We start from the raw sequence: 5678 nt of genomic DNA on the forward strand, positions 1-5678 counted from the left end.
TGCAAATACTTTGGCACTGGCTTTTGAGAAAATAGAGCGCTTTCTTCTGAGGTCCACCAGCAAGGCGACAGGAAACAGGGCTCAAATCTGTCTTCCTGCTCTAGGCTTCAGGGTGAAATTCAAGGGGTTTGGGAAATTTCAAACTTGGAAGCTGACTGGCTAGTCTCAAAGCAGTCCATATAAACTACTCGTGCTGCTGGAAGCCAGATTTTCCTTACTGAAGGAATTTTTGATTGCTAAAGGGCTCTGGTGGCAACACTTCTATTCTTTGAGTTCCATAGACTGAAGATCCTTCACTCTGGAGTTATCCAGGAGACATGGGTTCTCATCTTGCACATGCCCAGTGCTGTCTATGTAAAATAACTCAAGGTTTGATTAATCAACAGCCTATTCAAGGAGGCAAAACCAGTTTAAGCGGATCAGTGCTTTACCAGCTGTTTCAGTTTGATTAATCAACAACCTATTTAAGAAGACAAACTGGTTTAAGCTGGTCACTGTTTTACGCAGTGTTTCAAAGTGTTTTCTCTAGCAGAGAAAGTGTACAATGCCTCTTGTTACTGTCTCTCCACACTCCAGCTGCCTTTTTGAAAACCTGTAACTTTGTCTTGAAAAAATTTTGACATTGTCCTTTGGGCTGTGTGGAATACTATTCTCTGAGTAATGTAACAGTAGCTTCACAAATTGGGAAGCAAAGGGGAAAGTATTACTCCCTCATTCCAAAAATTCTTTATGATTGTTTTCTCATATTTTGGTTCTTGAAACTTGGTAATGTGTCTAAGAAGAGAAGAAGTTAGCATTCCCACAGATTTTCATTTAGTGGATTTTAAGATTGTTTCCTGGTATAACATGATTTTTAGTGTGTTTATTCAGCATTCTCCTTGAAGTCCTGTGAGGCAGGTCTGCACATTAAAACAAACTGCATGAATGGGTAACGTGGGCACATTTTCAACAAATGAAGCTTATGCTCCAGTAATGCTAAGAATTGCCAAGCATCTAAACTGGTATTGCTGCTGAATAAGTGTAGGAAGTTAGCGAATATAAACTTTCTATATGTTTTCTGAGATCTAAAACCGAAGAAAATGCATCGAATTTTTAAAAATTTAGAGTTAGTGGCTTTAAAATGAATCTGCATTTAATTCAGATTGCTCTTAATATAAAGTATAATATGTTCTATATAAATATGATCATAGGGCTTCCCTGGTGGCGCAGTGGTTGAGAGTCTGCCTGCCAATGCAGGGGACACGGGTTAGTGCCCCAGTCCGGGAATATCCCACGTGCCGCGGAGCGGCTGGGCCCGTGAGCCATGGCCGCTGAGCCTGTGCGTCCGGAGCCTGCGCTCTGCAACAGGAGAGGCCACAACAGTGAGAGGCCCGCGTACCGCAAAAAAAAAAAAAAAAAAAAAATATATATATATATATATATAGATAGATATAGATAGATAGATAGATCATAAAATGATGTCATAATATGCATCTCTCCCCCAAATTTCTCTCTTTTTTCTTAAAAGATAAAAGAAATTTCCACCTAAAGTAACATTTCATTGATTTCAGCCTGCATGTCTTTTGGAAAAGGAAAGAATTTGATAATCAAATGCATTATATAAATAATTAACTGTCGGGGTGGAGTTTGGGAGAGGAAGTTCTTTATAAAATCTCAGAACAGGTATCAGAAGCATATAATTCTGATTTTCCCTCCCTGAAATATAACATCATCCGGGATTAAAATGACAGTTTTTTCAGAATAAATGGAAAGACATTCTGGAAGGTATATTATTTTATTTTCCAACCCTTTTGTTGGAAAAGGCAAAGAAATAAGGGCGACTCTATACCGTTTTTTGCCCACTTTAAATCTTACTTTGACCTCTAGATTCACCCTTCCTGTGTTTCTCGGCAACTCCCCACATTTCCTCAGGAGCCTCTCAAACTGCTGTCATTTACCCAGCAACCAAGACGGTTCCAGGTGCAGACGAATGGCCTTTGCAAGACCTGAGAACCAGCCAAGACCTAATTGCCTCTCCCCAGGTCCCATTGGCAGGAGCTTTCATTCATTTCTCCCCCTACAACCACTCCTTTTCTAGGAAAGCAAGCCTCCAGGCAGGACATCACCTTCTCATTACGCAGCAGCTTGGCGAGCTGCAGGAACGTCTGAGCCTTAGTCTGAGAATGTCTGGCCTTGCGAGTGAAAGGAAGAGCTTTGGTCTTGAACTTTCACGATTCTGCTTCTCCTTTGGCAGGTCCCTTCTATTTCCCTTTCCTTTTGCCCTCGCCCTCTGCCTCTTCCTCTCCTCTTCTTTCTTTTCTTCCTCTTCTTTTGGTTTTCTAACTGCCTGTGTTTTCTCTATTTACCCCTGTTGGCCTCTTCTTTCACTTTCATGATCTCTTTGGCTCTCTCCTTTGTCCTGCTTTTTCCTCCCCACTCTCCATTTCTTACACACATTTCCATAAACCATCATTTAAAGAATGTACAGATTATAAAGTCCTGCTGTCCCTTTTTTCCCTATTTTATTTTTTGCCCCATATTTTCTAAGGTCCAAGAATAATTCAAAACAAAACACTCTCCAGGAAATTCTATATTTTCAGTGAAATTTATTTTATTGTGTAATAGACCTGAGGAAAGCCTAATTGTATTTTCTTTTTTGCAAGTATTACTACTAATGTGTTGTTCAATAGAATTCTGTAACTGTCTAAATTAATTAAACAGCCATCTGGGTCGTATATTTCAAAGAAATAATTTAACATCGTTATTTACAAATTGCATCCGGTTTAAACATAAATTTTACTTATTTAGGTGAAATATTTATCTTATGCAGAGAAATACTCTACTTATTTAGGTGAACTATTTGTCATGTGCAAAAAAATATATGGAATGAATGACCAAAAAAAAAGGACTGTATATGGCCACCTTTATAATCAAGTAATATGAAAATAATACACAACTAAATAACATGATTTGTAATAGATGAGGCAATCCTTGGGGTAAATTAGCCACTGAACAAAAAATGTCCCAGTCAAAAGATTTTCTTCCTAAGTATCCGAAGCCTTTTGAATGTACAGAGCTCACATTATTGAAAATCAGTACAGTTCAATCGATGAAGATTAAGCATGATGAATGCTTGATTGTCTCAGATGAAATCACACGTGCTGACAGAACATCTGTTACAGCCTTCCTGTTATTTTATTGCAAACTTACAATCTATTGCAACTAAAATAACATGATTAAAATTATAGACATTTTGAATAAAGGATAATTTATAGACCTCTCTAAATAATCAAACTTATTGCTCAAATAACCAAAATTTTAAAAAAGAAAAGATTTCTGAAACCCTATACGTGTTGCTTTCCGTTACAAAGAAACACTGGTATTTGGTATCTACATTCAGGCATCGCTACTATAGGGGGGAAAAAAAAAAAAGGAATCCCAGAATCAGAAATCTTCAATGTTCACTTATTTGTTATATTTATTAAAGTTATTTCACAGACAGTTAATCTTGGTTTTTCCTGTTTGCAATACCCACAGGACTAACCCAACGGTCAACATACAGTAGACATTTATTTAGTATTTGTTTACTGAACACTTGACTTGAATAAAAATGTCTGAGTAAAGTGTTCATAAGGTCATGTTTTAGGTAAGTACAAATGTTTCATGTTGTCTAAGAAAGTAACTAAAATTACTTCAAACAGAAAGATGCCATAAAGATTTGCATAATTTATACATGCAGGTGTGTGAAATAGTAAGTGTAATATTTAATGTTTATAAGAACAATCTCCCTTATATAATTGGAGTTCCCTGTAACCTGTCTGTTCTGTGTAACAATTAAACCTATGGAACTGGGTCGACTCCCAATAAAAGGCTATAAAAACCATTTGTAAACCACAGCTTGACTATTTGCATATTGCTAACTAAAAGTTCCAATTTCATTATTTATTTAAATCAAATTTTCTGACTAGAATTAATGATTTATTTAGGAGCCAAGATGGTCAGGAGTTTCTTTAACAAGGCTTGAAATCAGTTGTCAGTTGGTCAAACCCAGAGGTCACACCTATTTTATGGGAGAGGCAGTCTATTGGGGGGCCGATCTTATGGGCATGGATTACTGAGTTCAAACTCCAGTTATGAGCACTGGACTCTTTTGTGCCTCATTTTCTTTATCTGTAAATAGACATAAAAATAGTTCCTATTTATTATTAAGATTTGTATACAGATTAAATATGATGGTTCGTGTAAAATGTTAAATGCAATGATTAACACCTAGTAAGTACTCAATAAATGATGAGCTTAGCACTGTGATGCTGGAAAGAAGATTGTGAAGGGTAAAGGGGAAGGCACAGAAAAGGGGAGGAGACAAATAGCAAGCTCGCAACTACTGTTGGATTCAACTTTTAACAAAGAAATAAAAAGCAATTATTAGTACAGTAAGAAAGCTTATGAAAACGGATAAGACAAAATATACCCTGTTACCAGAAGAAACTTGCATAGTCATCATGTAACAGACTGAAAAACTGAAAGAAAAATAAGTACAAAGAAACCCTTGCACACTGGATAGCGTACTTCTGAATTGAAATGTATCCTTAGCCTGTGGTGATACATCAGTGTTTGGGGGAAACATAGAAAATGAGGGCATATGAAGAAGAAAATGCAACAGGAAATTATTTGTTCAACTTCAAACGCTATATTAATTCTTCACGTTTCTTTAGGTCATAGTGACACAAACCTCGCAGGGAAGTAAAAAAGTTTTATCTACAAAAGGATATGAAGAAAAACCTTGCCGAAATGAAAAAGGATTTCTCATATAGGTAAATTTTTTAAAATTGAGATATAATTGACATATAACATTATATTAGTTTCAGAAGTAGAAATAAGCTGCTAAATAAAGTTTTAGCCTGATTATTTGGCTTTTTCTTTTGTGTGTGTGTGTGGCTGTGTTGGGTCTTCGTTGCTGCGCGCGGGCTTTCTCTAGTTGCTGGTGAGCGGGGCTACTCTTCGTTGTGGTGCACGGGCTTCTCATTGTGGTGGCTTCTCTTGTTGCGGAGCACGGGCTTTAGGCGCACGGGCTTCAGTAGTTGTGGTGCGTGCAGGCTCAGTAGTTGTGGCTCGCGGGCTCTAGAGCACAAACTCAGTAGTTGTGGCGCACGGGCTTAGTTGCTCCGCGGCATGTGGGATCTTCTCGGACCGGGGCTTGAACCCGTGCTCCCTGCATCGGCAGGCGGATTCTTAACCACTGCGCCACCAGGGAAGCCCTATTTGGCCTTTTAAAATCAGTTTTACCATAGTATTTATATCTTCTTTAGGTATTATATTAACCATAGTGTCAAGATAACAGATTACATAGAACGTATAGAAGTTAAAACTATTGAACTTCACAAACTGTTCTAATATATCAAAATTGCATGAAAGTTAAGAAAATCATTTTATATTGCTAAGAATTGTTTGGTTCAGTAGTGGTAAAATGCTTCCCTAAAATTTCTTGATTTATCTAAAGTAAGAATTTTTAAAAGTTGGATTAAAAATGTTTTCCCCCGCTCTAGCACACTAGAAAAGACCCGAAAGAAAAAGCAGAGCAGGAGCAATTAAATAAAAGATTTTTAAGGAGGTAGAATGCATAATATTCACAAGTAAGATTGCTTAGCTCAAAACCTGACTCTGCCACTTACCGGCTGTGTGCCCTTAGGTTAGTTACT

Source organism: Aethalodelphis obliquidens, unplaced genomic scaffold, assembly GCF_003676395.1.
Source record: "Aethalodelphis obliquidens isolate GAN/ISIS:26980383/991018 unplaced genomic scaffold, ASM367639v1 scaffold17, whole genome shotgun sequence".
Lineage (NCBI taxonomy): Eukaryota > Metazoa > Chordata > Mammalia > Artiodactyla > Delphinidae > Aethalodelphis > Aethalodelphis obliquidens.